This window comes from Phyllobates terribilis, unplaced genomic scaffold, assembly GCF_046119375.1.
Source record: "Phyllobates terribilis strain yellow unplaced genomic scaffold, ASM4611937v1 Scaffold_40__1_contigs__length_11209783, whole genome shotgun sequence".
NCBI lineage: Eukaryota > Metazoa > Chordata > Amphibia > Anura > Dendrobatidae > Phyllobates > Phyllobates terribilis.
Window position 1 is genome coordinate 9,541,477 of NW_027362800.1, and position 20,057 is coordinate 9,561,533.

General features: G+C 45.1%; 15 non-coding genes across 15 annotated transcripts; all 15 read right to left on the bottom strand.

Annotated features, from left to right (window-relative positions):
- Positions 1-504: 504 nt before the first annotated feature.
- LOC141190229 (U2 spliceosomal RNA) lies at positions 505-695 on the bottom strand. The gene has a single exon (XR_012264258.1). It is a non-coding gene; the product is annotated as a U2 spliceosomal RNA (small nuclear RNA).
- A 1,121-nt stretch (positions 696-1,816) lies between these two features.
- Positions 1,817-2,007, bottom strand: LOC141190230 (U2 spliceosomal RNA). Its single transcript, XR_012264259.1, has one exon. It is a non-coding gene; the product is annotated as a U2 spliceosomal RNA (small nuclear RNA).
- A 1,121-nt stretch (positions 2,008-3,128) lies between these two features.
- LOC141190231 (U2 spliceosomal RNA) lies at positions 3,129-3,319 on the bottom strand. Its single transcript, XR_012264260.1, has one exon. It is a non-coding gene; the product is annotated as a U2 spliceosomal RNA (small nuclear RNA).
- A 1,122-nt stretch (positions 3,320-4,441) lies between these two features.
- Positions 4,442-4,632, bottom strand: LOC141190232 (U2 spliceosomal RNA). Its single transcript, XR_012264261.1, has one exon. It is a non-coding gene; the product is annotated as a U2 spliceosomal RNA (small nuclear RNA).
- Positions 4,633-5,752: 1,120 nt separating this feature from the next.
- Positions 5,753-5,943, bottom strand: LOC141190233 (U2 spliceosomal RNA). Its single transcript, XR_012264262.1, has one exon. It is a non-coding gene; the product is annotated as a U2 spliceosomal RNA (small nuclear RNA).
- Positions 5,944-7,063: 1,120 nt separating this feature from the next.
- On the bottom strand, positions 7,064-7,254 carry LOC141190234 (U2 spliceosomal RNA). Its single transcript, XR_012264263.1, has one exon. It is a non-coding gene; the product is annotated as a U2 spliceosomal RNA (small nuclear RNA).
- Positions 7,255-8,377: 1,123 nt separating this feature from the next.
- Positions 8,378-8,568, bottom strand: LOC141190235 (U2 spliceosomal RNA). The gene has a single exon (XR_012264264.1). It is a non-coding gene; the product is annotated as a U2 spliceosomal RNA (small nuclear RNA).
- A 1,123-nt stretch (positions 8,569-9,691) lies between these two features.
- LOC141190236 (U2 spliceosomal RNA) lies at positions 9,692-9,882 on the bottom strand. The gene has a single exon (XR_012264265.1). It is a non-coding gene; the product is annotated as a U2 spliceosomal RNA (small nuclear RNA).
- Positions 9,883-11,002: 1,120 nt separating this feature from the next.
- On the bottom strand, positions 11,003-11,193 carry LOC141190237 (U2 spliceosomal RNA). The gene has a single exon (XR_012264266.1). It is a non-coding gene; the product is annotated as a U2 spliceosomal RNA (small nuclear RNA).
- Positions 11,194-12,312: 1,119 nt separating this feature from the next.
- Positions 12,313-12,503, bottom strand: LOC141190238 (U2 spliceosomal RNA). Its single transcript, XR_012264267.1, has one exon. It is a non-coding gene; the product is annotated as a U2 spliceosomal RNA (small nuclear RNA).
- A 1,123-nt stretch (positions 12,504-13,626) lies between these two features.
- Positions 13,627-13,817, bottom strand: LOC141190240 (U2 spliceosomal RNA). The gene has a single exon (XR_012264269.1). It is a non-coding gene; the product is annotated as a U2 spliceosomal RNA (small nuclear RNA).
- Positions 13,818-14,940: 1,123 nt separating this feature from the next.
- Positions 14,941-15,131, bottom strand: LOC141190241 (U2 spliceosomal RNA). The gene has a single exon (XR_012264270.1). It is a non-coding gene; the product is annotated as a U2 spliceosomal RNA (small nuclear RNA).
- Positions 15,132-16,254: 1,123 nt separating this feature from the next.
- Positions 16,255-16,445, bottom strand: LOC141190242 (U2 spliceosomal RNA). The gene has a single exon (XR_012264271.1). It is a non-coding gene; the product is annotated as a U2 spliceosomal RNA (small nuclear RNA).
- A 1,121-nt stretch (positions 16,446-17,566) lies between these two features.
- Positions 17,567-17,757, bottom strand: LOC141190243 (U2 spliceosomal RNA). The gene has a single exon (XR_012264272.1). It is a non-coding gene; the product is annotated as a U2 spliceosomal RNA (small nuclear RNA).
- Positions 17,758-18,880: 1,123 nt separating this feature from the next.
- Positions 18,881-19,071, bottom strand: LOC141190244 (U2 spliceosomal RNA). The gene has a single exon (XR_012264273.1). It is a non-coding gene; the product is annotated as a U2 spliceosomal RNA (small nuclear RNA).
- Between the last annotated feature and the right edge of the window lie 986 nt (positions 19,072-20,057).

Here is a 20,057-nt window from a genome sequence, read left to right on the forward strand (position 1 = left end):
GGAGACAACGTTTCAGAAAAGGCATTGTAGCAAACCAAAAAAGAAATTTTAAGCGCAGCAGAGTAACCAGCTCACATACCTGTTAGCTCAGGTGAGTTTAAAAGGCTGCTGTTGATAACAAGGGCATTTGCTAAATAGATGGTGTGTGTGCAACAATATACTGAAAGGTCAATTATATTGTGCAGCTTATCTCACCACCTGTAGTTATTTAGGTGAAAGCTCCAAAATGCTTGCCTAATATGTCTGTTTATCCAAAAGGAAGTATAGAGGGAGAGCTAGATAGATAGCATTGCATTACATTACATTACATGGCAATGCAATGCACAGTTGCTGAAGTTGAACCAAAATGAGCTTGTCATCTGGCTTCTGCAACTTTTAACATGAAAAATCCAATGAGGAGAAGAAAAGCAAAGCCAAAGAGTCCATCCCAAAATCCGACAAACAAGCAAAATGAACAAAAAGCATTGAATTCAATTCTTTCTGATTTTAGAAACTGCATTAAAGAAGGGGTGCACCGGTCCTGGAGATACTGCAATACCAGGTCAATGCGTGGAGTGGACAGAGCAAGCTCTTTTTCCATCTCCCTGTTCTAAAAATCCATTTAATATATGGTCCCCAGATAGGGGACGTATCAGATATTAAACTGATAAGAACAGATACTACACTTGATCTTAGCCAAAAGGCCGAGAAGCGATAACCAGAATTGGTTTCCGACTACGGTGCCACCCAAGGATTCTGAAATGTCCATTTGTGGAGATGGCCACCTGGACTCCCGTTAAGAAGACATGCTGTCAACCTCTAGATCCCTCACATGCCTGCACTTTTCGGCTTGCTGCTGCTGCAATCCACGCGTTTTAGATCTGCATAACTCCACCTCTTTTAGCACAGTACCCTCAACCCCCGGCTGTTCCCACCCGCCTCAACACCGTTGGAAGGGAGGAGAACCAATTAAGGCGGGGGGGGGGGTGGAACGAGCAGCTGTCTACCCTTAGCAGGAGGGTTGCTGATTAATTACCTCTCCTGCTGCTGCTGCTGCTGGCTGTCCAGCAGCAGACTGAAGGTGGCTGCTGCTGTGCGCAGGTATATAAAGGCTCAGAGCCTATTATGACACGCGCAGCCAGCGTTCCATTGCCACATTCCGTCTACTGCAGGCGGGATACCTGGATGGCTGAATGTCACTGAGAAGCTCACAGAGACCGCCATAAGCAACAGTTTAAAAGAATGCCACAGACTAATCAACCAAACTTTTTGGGTTGGTTTCTCTTTTATAGTCTGCAGGCATTAAATGAAAGAAGTCAGTGTTCCAGCAGAGGGAGACAACGTTTCAGAAAAGGCATTGTAGCAAACCAAAAAAGAAATTTTAAGCGCAGCAGAGTAACCAGCTCACATACCTGTTAGCTCAGGTGAGTTTAAAAGGCTGCTGTTGATAACAAGGGCATTTGCTAAATAGATGGTGTGTGTGCAACAATATACTGAAAGGTCAATTATATTGTGCAGCTTATCTCACCACCTGTAGTTATTTAGGTGAAAGCTCCAAAATGCTTGCCTAATATGTCTGTTTATCCAAAAGGAAGTATAGAGGGAGAGCTAGATAGATAGCATTGCATTACATTACATTACATGGCAATGCAATGCACAGTTGCTGAAGTTGAACCAAAATGAGCTTGTCATCTGGCTTCTGCAACTTTTAACATGAAAAATCCAATGAGGAGAAGAAAAGCAAGGCCAAAGAGTCCATCCCAAAATCCGACAAACAAGCAAAATGAACAAAAAGCATTGAATTCAATTCTTTCTGATTTTAGAAACTGCATTAAAGAAGGGGTGCACCGGTCCTGGAGATACTGCAATACCAGGTCAATGCGTGGAGTGGACAGAGCAAGCTCTTTTTCCATCTCCCTGTTCTAAAAATCCATTTAATATATGGTCCCCAGATAGGGGACGTATCAGATATTAAACTGATAAGAACAGATACTACACTTGATCTTAGCCAAAAGGCCGAGAAGCGATAACCAGAATTGGTTTCCGACTACGGTGCCACCCAAGGATTCTGAAAAGTCCATTTGTGGAGATGGCCACCTGGACTCCCGTTAAGAAGACATGCTGTCAACCTCTAGATCCCTCACATGCCTGCACTTTTCGGCTTGCTGCTGCTGCAATCCACGCGTTTTAGATCTGCATAACTCCACCTCTTTTAGCACAGTACCCTCAACCCCCGACTGTTCCCACCCGCCTCAACACCGTTGGAAGGGAGGAGAACCAATTAAGGCGGGGGGGGGGGTGGAACGAGCAGCTGTCTACCCTTAGCAGGAGGGTTGCTGATTAATTACCTCTCCTGCTGCTGCTGCTGCTGGCTGTCCAGCAGCAGACTGAAGGTGGCTGCTGCTGTGCGCAGGTATATAAAGGCTCAGAGCCTATTATGACACGCGCAGCCAGCGTTCCATTGCCACATTCCGTCTACTGCAGGCGGGATACCTGGATGGCTGAATGTCACTGAGAAGCTCACAGAGACCGCCATAAGCAACAGTTTAAAAGAATGCCACAGACTAATCAACCAAACTTTTTGGGTTGGTTTCTCTTTTATAGTCTGCAGGCATTAAATGAAAGAAGTCAGTGTTCCAGCAGAGGGAGACAACGTTTCAGAAAAGGCATTGTAGCAAACCAAAAAAGAAATTTTAAGCGCAGCAGAGTAACCAGCTCACATACCTGTTAGCTCAGGTGAGTTTAAAAGGCTGCTGTTGATAACAAGGGCATTTGCTAAATAGATGGTGTGTGTGCAACAATATACTGAAAGGTCAATTATATTGTGCAGCTTATCTCACCACCTGTAGTTATTTAGGTGAAAGCTCCAAAATGCTTGCCTAATATGTCTGTTTATCCAAAAGGAAGTATAGAGGGAGAGCTAGATAGATAGCATTGCATTACATTACATTACATGGCAATGCAATGCACAGTTGCTGAAGTTGAACCAAAATGAGCTTGTCATCTGGCTTCTGCAACTTTTAACATGAAAAATCCAATGAGGAGAAGAAAAGCAAAGCCAAAGAGTCCATCCCAAAATCCGACAAACAAGCAAAATGAACAAAAAGCATTGAATTCAATTCTTTCTGATTTTAGAAACTGCATTAAAGAAGGGGTGCACCGGTCCTGGAGATACTGCAATACCAGGTCAATGCGTGGAGTGGACAGAGCAAGCTCTTTTTCCATCTCCCTGTTCTAAAAATCCATTTAATATATGGTCCCCAGATAGGGGACGTATCAGATATTAAACTGATAAGAACAGATACTACACTTGATCTTAGCCAAAAGGCCGAGAAGCGATAACCAGAATTGGTTTCCGACTACGGTGCCACCCAAGGATTCTGAAAAGTCCATTTGTGGAGATGGCCACCTGGACTCCCGTTAAGAAGACATGCTGTCAACCTCTAGATCTCTCACATGCCTGCACTTTTCGGCTTGCTGCTGCTGCAATCCACGCGTTTTAGATCTGCATAACTCCACCTCTTTTAGCACAGTACCCTCAACCCCCGGCTGTTCCCACCCGCCTCAACACCGTTGGAAGGGAGGAGAACCAATTAAGGCGGGGGGGGGGGGTGGAACGAGCAGCTGTCTACCCTTAGCAGGAGGGTTGCTGATTAATTACCTCTCCTGCTGCTGCTGCTGCTGGCTGTCCAGCAGCAGACTGAAGGTGGCTGCTGCTGTGCGCAGGTATATAAAGGCTCAGAGCCTATTATGACACGCGCAGCCAGCGTTCCATTGCCACATTCCGTCTACTGCAGGCGGGATACCTGGATGGCTGAATGTCACTGAGAAGCTCACAGAGACCGCCATAAGCAACAGTTTAAAAGAATGCCACAGACTAATCAACCAAACTTTTTGGGTTGGTTTCTCTTTTATAGTCTGCAGGCATTAAATGAAAGAAGTCAGTGTTCCAGCAGAGGGAGACAACGTTTCAGAAAAGGCATTGTAGCAAACCAAAAAAGAAATTTTAAGCGCAGCAGAGTAACCAGCTCACATACCTGTTAGCTCAGGTGAGTTTAAAAGGCTGCTGTTGATAACAAGGGCATTTGCTAAATAGATGGTGTGTGTGCAACAATATACTGAAAGGTCAATTATATTGTGCAGCTTATCTCACCACCTGTAGTTATTTAGGTGAAAGCTCCAAAATGCTTGCCTAATATGTCTGTTTATCCAAAAGGAAGTATAGAGGGAGAGCTAGATAGATAGCATTGCATTACATTACATTACATGGCAATGCAATGCACAGTTGCTGAAGTTGAACCAAAATGAGCTTGTCATCTGGCTTCTGCAACTTTTAACATGAAAAATCCAATGAGGAGAAGAAAAGCAAAGCCAAAGAGTCCATCCCAAAATCCGACAAACAAGCAAAATGAACAAAAAGCATTGAATTCAATTCTTTCTGATTTTAGAAACTGCATTAAAGAAGGGGTGCACCGGTCCTGGAGATACTGCAATACCAGGTCAATGCGTGGAGTGGACAGAGCAAGCTCTTTTTCCATCTCCCTGTTCTAAAAATCCATTTAATATATGGTCCCCAGATAGGGGACGTATCAGATATTAAACTGATAAGAACAGATACTACACTTGATCTTAGCCAAAAGGCCGAGAAGCGATAACCAGAATTGGTTTCCGACTACGGTGCCACCCAAGGATTCTGAAAAGTCCATTTGTGGAGATGGCCACCTGGACTCCCGTTAAGAAGACATGCTGTCAACCTCTAGATCCCTCACATGCCTGCACTTTTCGGCTTGCTGCTGCTGCAATCCACGCGTTTTAGATCTGCATAACTCCACCTCTTTTAGCACAGTACCCTCAACCCCCGGCTGTTCCCACCCGCCTCAACACCGTTGGAAGGGAGGAGAACCAATTAAGGCGGGGGGGGGGTGGAACGAGCAGCTGTCTACCCTTAGCAGGAGGGTTGCTGATTAATTACCTCTCCTGCTGCTGCTGCTGCTGGCTGTCCAGCAGCAGACTGAAGGTGGCTGCTGCTGTGCGCAGGTATATAAAGGCTCAGAGCCTATTATGACACGCGCAGCCAGCGTTCCATTGCCACATTCCGTCTACTGCAGGCGGGATACCTGGATGGCTGAATGTCACTGAGAAGCTCACAGAGACCGCCATAAGCAACAGTTTAAAAGAATGCCACAGACTAATCAACCAAACTTTTTGGGTTGGTTTCTCTTTTATAGTCTGCAGGCATTAAATGAAAGAAGTCAGTGTTCCAGCAGAGGGAGACAACGTTTCAGAAAAGGCATTGTAGCAAACCAAAAAAGAAATTTTAAGCGCAGCAGAGTAACCAGCTCACATACCTGTTAGCTCAGGTGAGTTTAAAAGGCTGCTGTTGATAACAAGGGCATTTGCTAAATAGATGGTGTGTGTGCAACAATATACTGAAAGGTCAATTATATTGTGCAGCTTATCTCACCACCTGTAGTTATTTAGGTGAAAGCTCCAAAATGCTTGCCTAATATGTCTGTTTATCCAAAAGGAAGTATAGAGGGAGAGCTAGATAGATAGCATTGCATTACATTACATTACATGGCAATGCAATGCACAGTTGCTGAAGTTGAACCAAAATGAGCTTGTCATCTGGCTTCTGCAACTTTTAACATGAAAAATCCAATGAGGAGAAGAAAAGCAAAGCCAAAGAGTCCATCCCAAAATCCGACAAACAAGCAAAATGAACAAAAAGCATTGAATTCAATTCTTTCTGATTTTAGAAACTGCATTAAAGAAGGGGTGCACCGGTCCTGGAGATACTGCAATACCAGGTCAATGCGTGGAGTGGACAGAGCAAGCTCTTTTTCCATCTCCCTGTTCTAAAAATCCATTTAATATATGGTCCCCAGATAGGGGACGTATCAGATATTAAACTGATAAGAACAGATACTACACTTGATCTTAGCCAAAAGGCCGAGAAGCGATAACCAGAATTGGTTTCCGACTACGGTGCCACCCAAGGATTCTGAAAAGTCCATTTGTGGAGATGGCCACCTGGACTCCCGTTAAGAAGACATGCTGTCAACCTCTAGATCCCTCACATGCCTGCACTTTTCGGCTTGCTGCTGCTGCAATCCACGCGTTTTAGATCTGCATAACTCCACCTCTTTTAGCACAGTACCCTCAACCCCCGACTGTTCCCACCCGCCTCAACACCGTTGGAAGGGAGGAGAACCAATTAAGGCGGGGGGGGGGTGGAACGAGCAGCTGTCTACCCTTAGCAGGAGAGTTGCTGATTAATTACCTCTCCTGCTGCTGCTGCTGCTGGCTGTCCAGCAGCAGACTGAAGGTGGCTGCTGCTGTGCGCAGGTATATAAAGGCTCAGAGCCTATTATGACACGCGCAGCCAGCGTTCCATTGCCACATTCCGTCTACTGCAGGCGGGATACCTGGATGGCTGAATGTCACTGAGAAGCTCACAGAGACCGCCATAAGCAACAGTTTAAAAGAATGCCACAGACTAATCAACCAAACTTTTTGGGTTGGTTTCTCTTTTATAGTCTGCAGGCATTAAATGAAAGAAGTCAGTGTTCCAGCAGAGGGAGACAACGTTTCAGAAAAGGCATTGTAGCAAACCAAAAAAGAAATTTTAAGCGCAGCAGAGTAACCAGCTCACATACCTGTTAGCTCAGGTGAGTTTAAAAGGCTGCTGTTGATAACAAGGGCATTTGCTAAATAGATGGTGTGTGTGCAACAATATACTGAAAGGTCAATTATATTGTGCAGCTTATCTCACCACCTGTAGTTATTTAGGTGAAAGCTCCAAAATGCTTGCCTAATATGTCTGTTTATCCAAAAGGAAGTATAGAGGGAGAGCTAGATAGATAGCATTGCATTACATTACATTACATGGCAATGCAATGCACAGTTGCTGAAGTTGAACCAAAATGAGCTTGTCATCTGGCTTCTGCAACTTTTAACATGAAAAATCCAATGAGGAGAAGAAAAGCAAAGCCAAAGAGTCCATCCCAAAATCCGACAAACAAGCAAAATGAACAAAAAGCATTGAATTCAATTCTTTCTGATTTTAGAAACTGCATTAAAGAAGGGGTGCACCGGTCCTGGAGATACTGCAATACCAGGTCAATGCGTGGAGTGGACAGAGCAAGCTCTTTTTCCATCTCCCTGTTCTAAAAATCCATTTAATATATGGTCCCCAGATAGGGGACGTATCAGATATTAAACTGATAAGAACAGATACTACACTTGATCTTAGCCAAAAGGCCGAGAAGCGATAACCAGAATTGGTTTCCGACTACGGTGCCACCCAAGGATTCTGAAAAGTCCATTTGTGGAGATGGCCACCTGGACTCCCGTTAAGAAGACATGCTGTCAACCTCTAGATCCCTCACATGCCTGCACTTTTCGGCTTGCTGCTGCTGCAATCCACGCGTTTTAGATCTGCATAACTCCACCTCTTTTAGCACAGTACCCTCAACCCCCGGCTGTTCCCACCCGCCTCAACACCGTTGGAAGGGAGGAGAACCAATTAAGGCGGGGGGGGGGGGGTGGAACGAGCAGCTGTCTACCCTTAGCAGGAGGGTTGCTGATTAATTACCTCTCCTGCTGCTGCTGCTGCTGGCTGTCCAGCAGCAGACTGAAGGTGGCTGCTGCTGTGCGCAGGTATATAAAGGCTCAGAGCCTATTATGACACGCGCAGCCAGCGTTCCATTGCCACATTCCGTCTACTGCAGGCGGGATACCTGGATGGCTGAATGTCACTGAGAAGCTCACAGAGACCGCCATAAGCAACAGTTTAAAAGAATGCCACAGACTAATCAACCAAACTTTTTGGGTTGGTTTCTCTTTTATAGTCTGCAGGCATTAAATGAAAGAAGTCAGTGTTCCAGCAGAGGGAGACAACGTTTCAGAAAAGGCATTGTAGCAAACCAAAAAAGAAATTTTAAGCGCAGCAGAGTAACCAGCTCACATACCTGTTAGCTCAGGTGAGTTTAAAAGGCTGCTGTTGATAACAAGGGCATTTGCTAAATAGATGGTGTGTGTGCAACAATATACTGAAAGGTCAATTATATTGTGCAGCTTATCTCACCACCTGTAGTTATTTAGGTGAAAGCTCCAAAATGCTTGCCTAATATGTCTGTTTATCCAAAAGGAAGTATAGAGGGAGAGCTAGATAGATAGCATTGCATTACATTACATTACATGGCAATGCAATGCACAGTTGCTGAAGTTGAACCAAAATGAGCTTGTCATCTGGCTTCTGCAACTTTTAACATGAAAAATCCAATGAGGAGAAGAAAAGCAAAGCCAAAGAGTCCATCCCAAAATCCGACAAACAAGCAAAATGAACAAAAAGCATTGAATTCAATTCTTTCTGATTTTAGAAACTGCATTAAAGAAGGGGTGCACCGGTCCTGGAGATACTGCAATACCAGGTCAATGCGTGGAGTGGACAGAGCAAGCTCTTTTTCCATCTCCCTGTTCTAAAAATCCATTTAATATATGGTCCCCAGATAGGGGACGTATCAGATATTAAACTGATAAGAACAGATACTACACTTGATCTTAGCCAAAAGGCCGAGAAGCGATAACCAGAATTGGTTTCCGACTACGGTGCCACCCAAGGATTCTGAAAAGTCCATTTGTGGAGATGGCCACCTGGACTCCCGTTAAGAAGACATGCTGTCAACCTCTAGATCCCTCACATGCCTGCACTTTTCGGCTTGCTGCTGCTGCAATCCACGCGTTTTAGATCTGCATAACTCCACCTCTTTTAGCACAGTACCCTCAACCCCCGGCTGTTCCCACCCGCCTCAACACCGTTGGAAGGGAGGAGAACCAATTAAGGCGGGGGGGGGGGGGGGGTGGAACGAGCAGCTGTCTACCCTTAGCAGGAGGGTTGCTGATTAATTACCTCTCCTGCTGCTGCTGCTGGCTGTCCAGCAGCAGACTGAAGGTGGCTGCTGCTGTGCGCAGGTATATAAAGGCTCAGAGCCTATTATGACACGCGCAGCCAGCGTTCCATTGCCACATTCCGTCTACTGCAGGCGGGATACCTGGATGGCTGAATGTCACTGAGAAGCTCACAGAGACCGCCATAAGCAACAGTTTAAAAGAATGCCACAGACTAATCAACCAAACTTTTTGGGTTGGTTTCTCTTTTATAGTCTGCAGGCATTAAATGAAAGAAGTCAGTGTTCCAGCAGAGGGAGACAACGTTTCAGAAAAGGCATTGTAGCAAACCAAAAAAGAAATTTTAAGCGCAGCAGAGTAACCAGCTCACATACCTGTTAGCTCAGGTGAGTTTAAAAGGCTGCTGTTGATAACAAGGGCATTTGCTAAATAGATGGTGTGTGTGCAACAATATACTGAAAGGTCAATTATATTGTGCAGCTTATCTCACCACCTGTAGTTATTTAGGTGAAAGCTCCAAAATGCTTGCCTAATATGTCTGTTTATCCAAAAGGAAGTATAGAGGGAGAGCTAGATAGATAGCATTGCATTACATTACATTACATGGCAATGCAATGCACAGTTGCTGAAGTTGAACCAAAATGAGCTTGTCATCTGGCTTCTGCAACTTTTAACATGAAAAATCCAATGAGGAGAAGAAAAGCAAAGCCAAAGAGTCCATCCCAAAATCCGACAAACAAGCAAAATGAACAAAAAGCATTGAATTCAATTCTTTCTGATTTTAGATACTGCATTAAAGAAGGGGTGCACCGGTCCTGGAGATACTGCAATACCAGGTCAATGCGTGGAGTGGACAGAGCAAGCTCTTTTTCCATCTCCCTGTTCTAAAAATCCATTTAATATATGGTCCCCAGATAGGGGACGTATCAGATATTAAACTGATAAGAACAGATACTACACTTGATCTTAGCCAAAAGGCCGAGAAGCGATAACCAGAATTGGTTTCCGACTACGGTGCCACCCAAGGATTCTGAAAAGTCCATTTGTGGAGATGGCCACCTGGACTCCCGTTAAGAAGACATGCTGTCAACCTCTAGATCCCTCACATGCCTGCACTTTTCGGCTTGCTGCTGCTGCAATCCACGCGTTTTAGATCTGCATAACTCCACCTCTTTTAGCACAGTACCCTCAACCCCCGGCTGTTCCCACCCGCCTCAACACCGTTGGAAGGGAGGAGAACCAATTAAGGCGGGGGGGGGGTGGAACGAGCAGCTGTCTACCCTTAGCAGGAGGGTTGCTGATTAATTACCTCTCCTGCTGCTGCTGCTGCTGGCTGTCCAGCAGCAGACTGAAGGTGGCTGCTGCTGTGCGCAGGTATATAAAGGCTCAGAGCCTATTATGACACGCGCAGCCAGCGTTCCATTGCCACATTCCGTCTACTGCAGGCGGGATACCTGGATGGCTGAATGTCACTGAGAAGCTCACAGAGACCGCCATAAGCAACAGTTTAAAAGAATGCCACAGACTAATCAACCAAACTTTTTGGGTTGGTTTCTCTTTTATAGTCTGCAGGCATTAAATGAAAGAAGTCAGTGTTCCAGCAGAGGGAGACAACGTTTCAGAAAAGGCATTGTAGCAAACCAAAAAAGAAATTTTAAGCGCAGCAGAGTAACCAGCTCACATACCTGTTAGCTCAGGTGAGTTTAAAAGGCTGCTGTTGATAACAAGGGCATTTGCTAAATAGATGGTGTGTGTGCAACAATATACTGAAAGGTCAATTATATTGTGCAGCTTATCTCACCACCTGTAGTTATTTAGGTGAAAGCTCCAAAATGCTTGCCTAATATGTCTGTTTATCCAAAAGGAAGTATAGAGGGAGAGCTAGATAGATAGCATTGCATTACATTACATTACATGGCAATGCAATGCACAGTTGCTGAAGTTGAACCAAAATGAGCTTGTCATCTGGCTTCTGCAACTTTTAACATGAAAAATCCAATGAGGAGAAGAAAAGCAAAGCCAAAGAGTCCATCCCAAAATCCGACAAACAAGCAAAATGAACAAAAAGCATTGAATTCAATTCTTTCTGATTTTAGAAACTGCATTAAAGAAGGGGTGCACCGGTCCTGGAGATACTGCAATACCAGGTCAATGCGTGGAGTGGACAGAGCAAGCTCTTTTTCCATCTCCCTGTTCTAAAAATCCATTTAATATATGGTCCCCAGATAGGGGACGTATCAGATATTAAACTGATAAGAACAGATACTACACTTGATCTTAGCCAAAAGGCCGAGAAGCGATAACCAGAATTGGTTTCCGACTACGGTGCCACCCAAGGATTCTGAAAAGTCCATTTGTGGAGATGGCCACCTGGACTCCCGTTAAGAAGACATGCTGTCAACCTCTAGATCCCTCACATGCCTGCACTTTTCGGCTTGCTGCTGCTGCAATCCACGCGTTTTAGATCTGCATAACTCCACCTCTTTTAGCACAGTACCCTCAACCCCCGACTGTTCCCACCCGCCTCAACACCGTTGGAAGGGAGGAGAACCAATTAAGGCGGGGGGGGGTGGAACGAGCAGCTGTCTACCCTTAGCAGGAGGGTTGCTGATTAATTACCTCTCCTGCTGCTGCTGCTGCTGGCTGTCCAGCAGCAGACTGAAGGTGGCTGCTGCTGTGCGCAGGTATATAAAGGCTCAGAGCCTATTATGACACGCGCAGCCAGCGTTCCATTGCCACATTCCGTCTACTGCAGGCGGGATACCTGGATGGCTGAATGTCACTGAGAAGCTCACAGAGACCGCCATAAGCAACAGTTTAAAAGAATGCCACAGACTAATCAACCAAACTTTTTGGGTTGGTTTCTCTTTTATAGTCTGCAGGCATTAAATGAAAGAAGTCAGTGTTCCAGCAGAGGGAGACAACGTTTCAGAAAAGGCATTGTAGCAAACCAAAAAAGAAATTTTAAGCGCAGCAGAGTAACCAGCTCACATACCTGTTAGCTCAGGTGAGTTTAAAAGGCTGCTGTTGATAACAAGGGCATTTGCTAAATAGATGGTGTGTGTGCAACAATATACTGAAAGGTCAATTATATTGTGCAGCTTATCTCACCACCTGTAGTTATTTAGGTGAAAGCTCCAAAATGCTTGCCTAATATGTCTGTTTATCCAAAAGGAAGTATAGAGGGAGAGCTAGATAGATAGCATTGCATTACATTACATTACATGGCAATGCAATGCACAGTTGCTGAAGTTGAACCAAAATGAGCTTGTCATCTGGCTTCTGCAACTTTTAACATGAAAAATCCAATGAGGAGAAGAAAAGCAAAGCCAAAGAGTCCATCCCAAAATCCGACAAACAAGCAAAATGAACAAAAAGCATTGAATTCAATTCTTTCTGATTCTAGAAACTGCATTAAAGAAGGGGTGCACCGGTCCTGGAGATACTGCAATACCAGGTCAATGCGTGGAGTGGACAGAGCAAGCTCTTTTTCCATCTCCCTGTTCTAAAAATCCATTTAATATATGGTCCCCAGATAGGGGACGTATCAGATATTAAACTGATAAGAACAGATACTACACTTGATCTTAGCCAAAAGGCCGAGAAGCGATAACCAGAATTGGTTTCCGACTACGGTGCCACCCAAGGATTCTGAAAAGTCCATTTGTGGAGATGGCCACCTGGACTCCCGTTAAGAAGACATGCTGTCAACCTCTAGATCCCTCACATGCCTGCACTTTTCGGCTTGCTGCTGCTGCAATCCACGCGTTTTAGATCTGCATAACTCCACCTCTTTTAGCACAGTACCCTCAACCCCCGGCTGTTCCCACCCGCCTCAACACCGTTGGAAGGGAGGAGAACCAATTAAGGCGGGGGGGGGGTGGAACGAGCAGCTGTCTACCCTTAGCAGGAGGGTTGCTGATTAATTACCTCTCCTGCTGCTGCTGCTGCTGCTGGCTGTCCAGCAGCAGACTGAAGGTGGCTGCTGCTGTGCGCAGGTATATAAAGGCTCAGAGCCTATTATGACACGCGCAGCCAGCGTTCCATTGCCACATTCCGTCTACTGCAGGCGGGATACCTGGATGGCTGAATGTCACTGAGAAGCTCACAGAGACCGCCATAAGCAACAGTTTAAAAGAATGCCACAGACTAATCAACCAAACTTTTTGGGTTGGTTTCTCTTTTATAGTCTGCAGGCATTAAATGAAAGAAGTCAGTGTTCCAGCAGAGGGAGACAACGTTTCAGAAAAGGCATTGTAGCAAACCAAAAAAGAAATTTTAAGCGCAGCAGAGTAACCAGCTCACATACCTGTTAGCTCAGGTGAGTTTAAAAGGCTGCTGTTGATAACAAGGGCATTTGCTAAATAGATGGTGTGTGTGCAACAATATACTGAAAGGTCAATTATATTGTGCAGCTTATCTCACCACCTGTAGTTATTTAGGTGAAAGCTCCAAAATGCTTGCCTAATATGTCTGTTTATCCAAAAGGAAGTATAGAGGGAGAGCTAGATAGATAGCATTGCATTACATTACATTACATGGCAATGCAATGCACAGTTGCTGAAGTTGAACCAAAATGAGATTGTCATCTGGCTTCTGCAACTTTTAACATGAAAAATCCAATGAGGAGAAGAAAAGCAAAGCCAAAGAGTCCATCCCAAAATCCGACAAACAAGCAAAATGAACAAAAAGCATTGAATTCAATTCTTTCTGATTTTAGAAACTGCATTAAAGAAGGGGTGCACCGGTCCTGGAGATACTGCAATACCAGGTCAATGCGTGGAGTGGACAGAGCAAGCTCTTTTTCCATCTCCCTGTTCTAAAAATCCATTTAATATATGGTCCCCAGATAGGGGACGTATCAGATATTAAACTGATAAGAACAGATACTACACTTGATCTTAGCCAAAAGGCCGAGAAGCGATAACCAGAATTGGTTTCCGACTACGGTGCCACCCAAGGATTCTGAAAAGTCCATTTGTGGAGATGGCCACCTGGACTCCCGTTAAGAAGACATGCTGTCAACCTCTAGATCCCTCACATGCCTGCACTTTTCGGCTTGCTGCTGCTGCAATCCACGCGTTTTAGATCTGCATAACTCCACCTCTTTTAGCACAGTACCCTCAACCCCCGGCTGTTCCCACCCGCCTCAACACCGTTGGAAGGGAGGAGAACCAATTAAGGCGGGGGGGGGGTGGAACGAGCAGCTGTCTACCCTTAGCAGGAGGGTTGCTGATTAATTACCTCTCCTGCTGCTGCTGCTGCTGCTGGCTGTCCAGCAGCAGACTGAAGGTGGCTGCTGCTGTGCGCAGGTATATAAAGGCTCAGAGCCTATTATGACACGCGCAGCCAGCGTTCCATTGCCACATTCCGTCTACTGCAGGCGGGATACCTGGATGGCTGAATGTCACTGAGAAGCTCACAGAGACCGCCATAAGCAACAGTTTAACAGAATGCCACAGACTAATCAACCAAACTTTTTGGGTTGGTTTCTCTTTTATAGTCTGCAGGCATTAAATGAAAGAAGTCAGTGTTCCAGCAGAGGGAGACAACGTTTCAGAAAAGGCATTGTAGCAAACCAAAAAAGAAATTTTAAGCGCAGCAGAGTAACCAGCTCACATACCTGTTAGCTCAGGTGAGTTTAAAAGGCTGCTGTTGATAACAAGGGCATTTGCTAAATAGATGGTGTGTGTGCAACAATATACTGAAAGGTCAATTATATTGTGCAGCTTATCTCACCACCTGTAGTTATTTAGGTGAAAGCTCCAAAATGCTTGCCTAATATGTCTGTTTATCCAAAAGGAAGTATAGAGGGAGAGCTAGATAGATAGCATTGCATTACATTACATTACATGGCAATGCAATGCACAGTTGCTGAAGTTGAACCAAAATGAGATTGTCATCTGGCTTCTGCAACTTTTAACATGAAAAATCCAATGAGGAGAAGAAAAGCAAAGCCAAAGAGTCCATCCCAAAATCCGACAAACAAGCAAAATGAACAAAAAGCATTGAATTCAATTCTTTCTGATTTTAGAAACTGCATTAAAGAAGGGGTGCACCGGTCCTGGAGATACTGCAATACCAGGTCAATGCGTGGAGTGGACAGAGCAAGCTCTTTTTCCATCTCCCTGTTCTAAAAATCCATTTAATATATGGTCCCCAGATAGGGGACGTATCAGATATTAAACTGATAAGAACAGATACTACACTTGATCTTAGCCAAAAGGCCGAGAAGCGATAACCAGAATTGGTTTCTGACTACGGTGCCACCCAAGGATTCTGAAAAGTCCATTTGTGGAGATGGCCACCTGGACTCCCGTTAAGAAGACATGCTGTCAACCTCTAGATCCCTCACATGCCTGCACTTTTCGGCTTGCTGCTGCTGCAATCCACGCGTTTTAGATCTGCATAACTCCACCTCTTTTAGCACAGTACCCTCAACCCCCGGCTGTTCCCACCCGCCTCAACACCGTTGGAAGGGAGGAGAACCAATTAAGGCGGGGGGGGGGGGGTTGGAACGAGCAGCTGTCTACCCTTAGCAGGAGGGTTGCTGATTAATTACCTCTCCTGCTGCTGCTGCTGCTGGCTGTCCAGCAGCAGACTGAAGGTGGCTGCTGCTGTGCGCAGGTATATAAAGGCTCAGAGCCTATTATGACACGCGCAGCCAGCGTTCCATTGCCACATTCCGTCTACTGCAGGCGGGATACCTGGATGGCTGAATGTCACTGAGAAGCTCACAGAGACCGCCATAAGCAACAGTTTAAAAGAATGCCACAGACTAATCAACCAAACTTTTTGGGTTGGTTTCTCTTTTATAGTCTGCAGGCATTAAATGAAAAAGTCAGTGTTCCAGCAGAGGGAGACAACGTTTCAGAAAAGGCATTGTAGCAAACCAAAAAAGAAATTTTAAGCGCAGCAGAGTAACCAGCTCACATACCTGTTAGCTCAGGTGAGTTTAAAAGGCTGCTGTTGATAACAAGGGCATTTGCTAAATAGATGGTGTGTGTGCAACAATATACTGAAAGGTCAATTATATTGTGCAGCTTATCTCACCACCTGTAGTTATTTAGGTGAAAGCTCCAAAATGCTTGCCTAATATGTCTGTTTATCCAAAAGGAAGTATAGAGGGAGAGCTAGATAGATAGCATTGCATTACATTACATTACATGGCAATGCAATGCACAGTTGCTGAAGTTGAACCAAAATGAGCTTGTCATCTGGCTTCTGCAACTTTTAACATGAAAAATCCAATGAGGAGAAGAAAAGCAAAGCCAAAGAGTCCATCCCAAAATCCGACAAACAAGCAAAATGAACAAAAAGCATTGAATTCAATTCTTTCTGATTTTAGAAACTGCATTAAAGAAGGGGTGCACCGGTCCTGGAGATACTGCAATACCAGGTCAATGCGTGGAGTGGACAGAGCAAGCTCTTTTTCCATCTCCCTGTTCTAAAAATCCATTTAATATATGGTCCCCAGATAGGGGACGTATCAGATATTAAACTGATAAGAACAGATACTACACTTGATCTTAGCCAAAAGGCCGAGAAGCGATAACCAGAATTGGTTTCCGACTACGGTGCCACCCAAGGATTCTGAAAAGTCCATTTGTGGAGATGGCCACCTGGACTCCCGTTAAGAAGACATGCTGTCAACCTCTAGATCCCTCACATGCCTGCACTTTTCGGCTTGCTGCTGCTGCAATCCACGCGTTTTAGATCTGCATAACTCCACCTCTTTTAGCACAGTACCCTCAACCCCCGGCTGTTCCCACCCGCCTCAACACCGTTGGAAGGGAGGAGAACCAATTAAGGCGGGGGGGGGGGTGGAACGAGCAGCTGTCTACCCTTAGCAGGAGGGTTGCTGATTAATTACCTCTCCTGCTGCTGCTGCTGCTGGCTGTCCAGCAGCAGACTGAAGGTGGCTGCTGCTGTGCGCAGGTATATAAAGGCTCAGAGCCTATTATGACACGCGCAGCCAGTGTTCCATTGCCACATTCCGTCTACTGCAGGCGGGATACCTGGATGGCTGAATGTCAATGAGAAGCTCACAGAGACCGCCATAAGCAACAGTTTAAAAGAATGCCACAGACTAATCAACCAAACTTTTTGGGTTGGTTTCTCTTTTATAGTCTGCAGGCATTAAATGAAAGAAGTCAGTGTTCCAGCAGAGGGAGACAACGTTTCAGAAAAGGCATTGTAGCAAACCAAAAAAGAAATTTTAAGCGCAGCAGAGTAACCAGCTCACATACCTGTTAGCTCAGGTGAGTTTAAAAGGCTGCTGTTGATAACAAGGGCATTTGCTAAATAGATGGTGTGTGTGCAACAATATACTGAAAGGTCAATTATATTGTGCAGCTTATCTCACCACCTGTAGTTATTTAGGTGAAAGCTCCAAAATGCTTGCCTAATATGTCTGTTTATCCAAAAGGAAGTATAGAGGGAGAGCTAGATAGATAGCATTGCATTACATTACATTACATGGCAATGCAATGCACAGTTGCTGAAGTTGAACCAAAATGAGCTTGTCATCTGGCTTCTGCAACTTTTAACATGAAAAATCCAATGAGGAGAAGAAAAGCAAAGCCAAAGAGTCCATCCCAAAATCCGACAAACAAGCAAAATGAACAAAAAGCATTGAATTCAATTCTTTCTGATTTTAGAAACTGCATTAAAGAAGGGGTGCACCGGTCCTGGAGATACTGCAATACCAGGTCAATGCGTGGAGTGGACAGAGCAAGCTCTTTTTCCATCTCCCTGTTCTAAAAATCCATTTAATATATGGTCCCCAGATAGGGGACGTATCAGATATTAAACTGATAAGAACAGATACTACACTTGATCTTAGCCAAAAGGCCGAGAAGCGATAACCAGAATTGGTTTCCGACTACGGTGCCACCCAAGGATTCTGAAAAGTCCATTTGTGGAGATGGCCACCTGGACTCCCGTTAAGAAGACATGCTGTCAACCTCTAGATCCCTCACATGCCTGCACTTTTCGGCTTGCTGCTGCTGCAATCCACGCGTTTTAGATCTGCATAACTCCACCTCTTTTAGCACAGTACCCTCAACCCCCGGCTGTTCCCACCCGCCTCAACACCGTTGGAAGGGAGGAGAACCAATTAAGGCGGGGGGGGGGGGGTGGAACGAGCAGCTGTCTACCCTTAGCAGGAGGGTTGCTGATTAATTACCTCTCCTGCTGCTGCTGCTGCTGGCTGTCCAGCAGCAGACTGAAGGTGGCTGCTGCTGTGCGCAGGTATATAAAGGCTCAGAGCCTATTATGACACGCGCAGCCAGCGTTCCATTGCCACATTCCGTCTACTGCAGGCGGGATACCTGGATGGCTGAATGTCACTGAGAAGCTCACAGAGACCGCCATAAGCAACAGTTTAAAAGAATGCCACAGACTAATCAACCAAACTTTTTGGGTTGGTTTCTCTTTTATAGTCTGCAGGCATTAAATGAAAGAAGTCAGTGTTCCAGCAGAGGGAGACAACGTTTCAGAAAAGGCATTGTAGCAAACCAAAAAAGAAATTTTAAGCGCAGCAGAGTAACCAGCTCACATACCTGTTAGCTCAGGTGAGTTTAAAAGGCTGCTGTTGATAACAAGGGCATTTGCTAAATAGATGGTGTGTGTGCAACAATATACTGAAAGGTCAATTATATTGTGCAGCTTATCTCACCACCTGTAGTTATTTAGGTGAAAGCTCCAAAATGCTTGCCTAATATGTCTGTTTATCCAAAAGGAAGTATAGAGGGAGAGCTAGATAGATAGCATTGCATTACATTACATTACATGGCAATGCAATGCACAGTTGCTGAAGTTGAACCAAAATGAGCTTGTCATCTGGCTTCTGCAACTTTTAACATGAAAAATCCAATGAGGAGAAGAAAAGCAAAGCCAAAGAGTCCATCCCAAAATCCGACAAACAAGCAAAATGAACAAAAAGCATTGAATTCAATTCTTTCTGATTTTAGAAACTGCATTAAAGAAGGGGTGCACCGGTCCTGGAGATACTGCAATACCAGGTCAATGCGTGGAGTGGACAGAGCAAGCTCTTTTTCCATCTCCCTGTTCTAAAAATCCATTTAATATATGGTCCCCAGATAGGGGACGTATCAGATATTAAACTGATAAGAACAGATACTACACTTGATCTTAGCCAAAAGGCCGAGAAGCGATAACCAGAATTGGTTTCCGACTACGGTGCCACCCAAGGATTCTGAAAAGTCCATTTGTGGAGATGGCCACCTGGACTCCCGTTAAGAAGACATGCTGTCAACCTCTAGATCCCTCACATGCCTGCACTTTTCGGCTTGCTGCTGCTGCAATCCACGCGTTTTAGATCTGCATAACTCCACCTCTTTTAGCACAGTACCCTCAACCCCCGGCTGTTCCCACCCGCCTCAACACCGTTGGAAGGGAGGAGAACCAATTAAGGCGGGGGGGGGGGGGGGGTGGAACGAGCAGCTGTCTACCCTTAGCAGGAGGGTTGCTGATTAATTACCTCTCCTGCTGCTGCTGCTGGCTGTCCAGCAGCAGACTGAAGGTGGCTGCTGCTGTGCGCAGGTATATAAAGGCTCAGAGCCTATTATGACACGCGCAGCCAGCGTTCCATTGCCACATTCCGTCTACTGCAGGCGGGATACCTGGATGGCTGAATGTCACTGAGAAGCTCACAGAGACCGCCATAAGCAACAGTTTAAAAGAATGCCACAGACTAATCAACCAAACTTTTTGGGTTGGTTTCTCTTTTATAGTCTGCAGGCATTAAATGAAAGAAGTCAGTGTTCCAGCAGAGGGAGACAACGTTTCAGAAAAGGCATTGTAGCAAACCAAAAAAGAAATTTTAAGCGCAGCAGAGTAACCAGCTCACATACCTGTTAGCTCAGGTGAGTTTAAAAGGCTGCTGTTGATAACAAGGGCATTTGCTAAATAGATGGTGTGTGTGCAACAATATACTGAAAGGTCAATTATATTGTGCAGCTTATCTCACCACCTGTAGTTATTTAGGTGAAAGCTCCAAAATGCTTGCCTAATATGTCTGTTTATCCAAAAGGAAGTATAGAGGGAGAGCTAGATAGATAGCATTGCATTACATTACATTACATGGCAATGCAATGCACAGTTGCTGAAGTTGAACCAAAATGAGCTTGTCATCTGGCTTC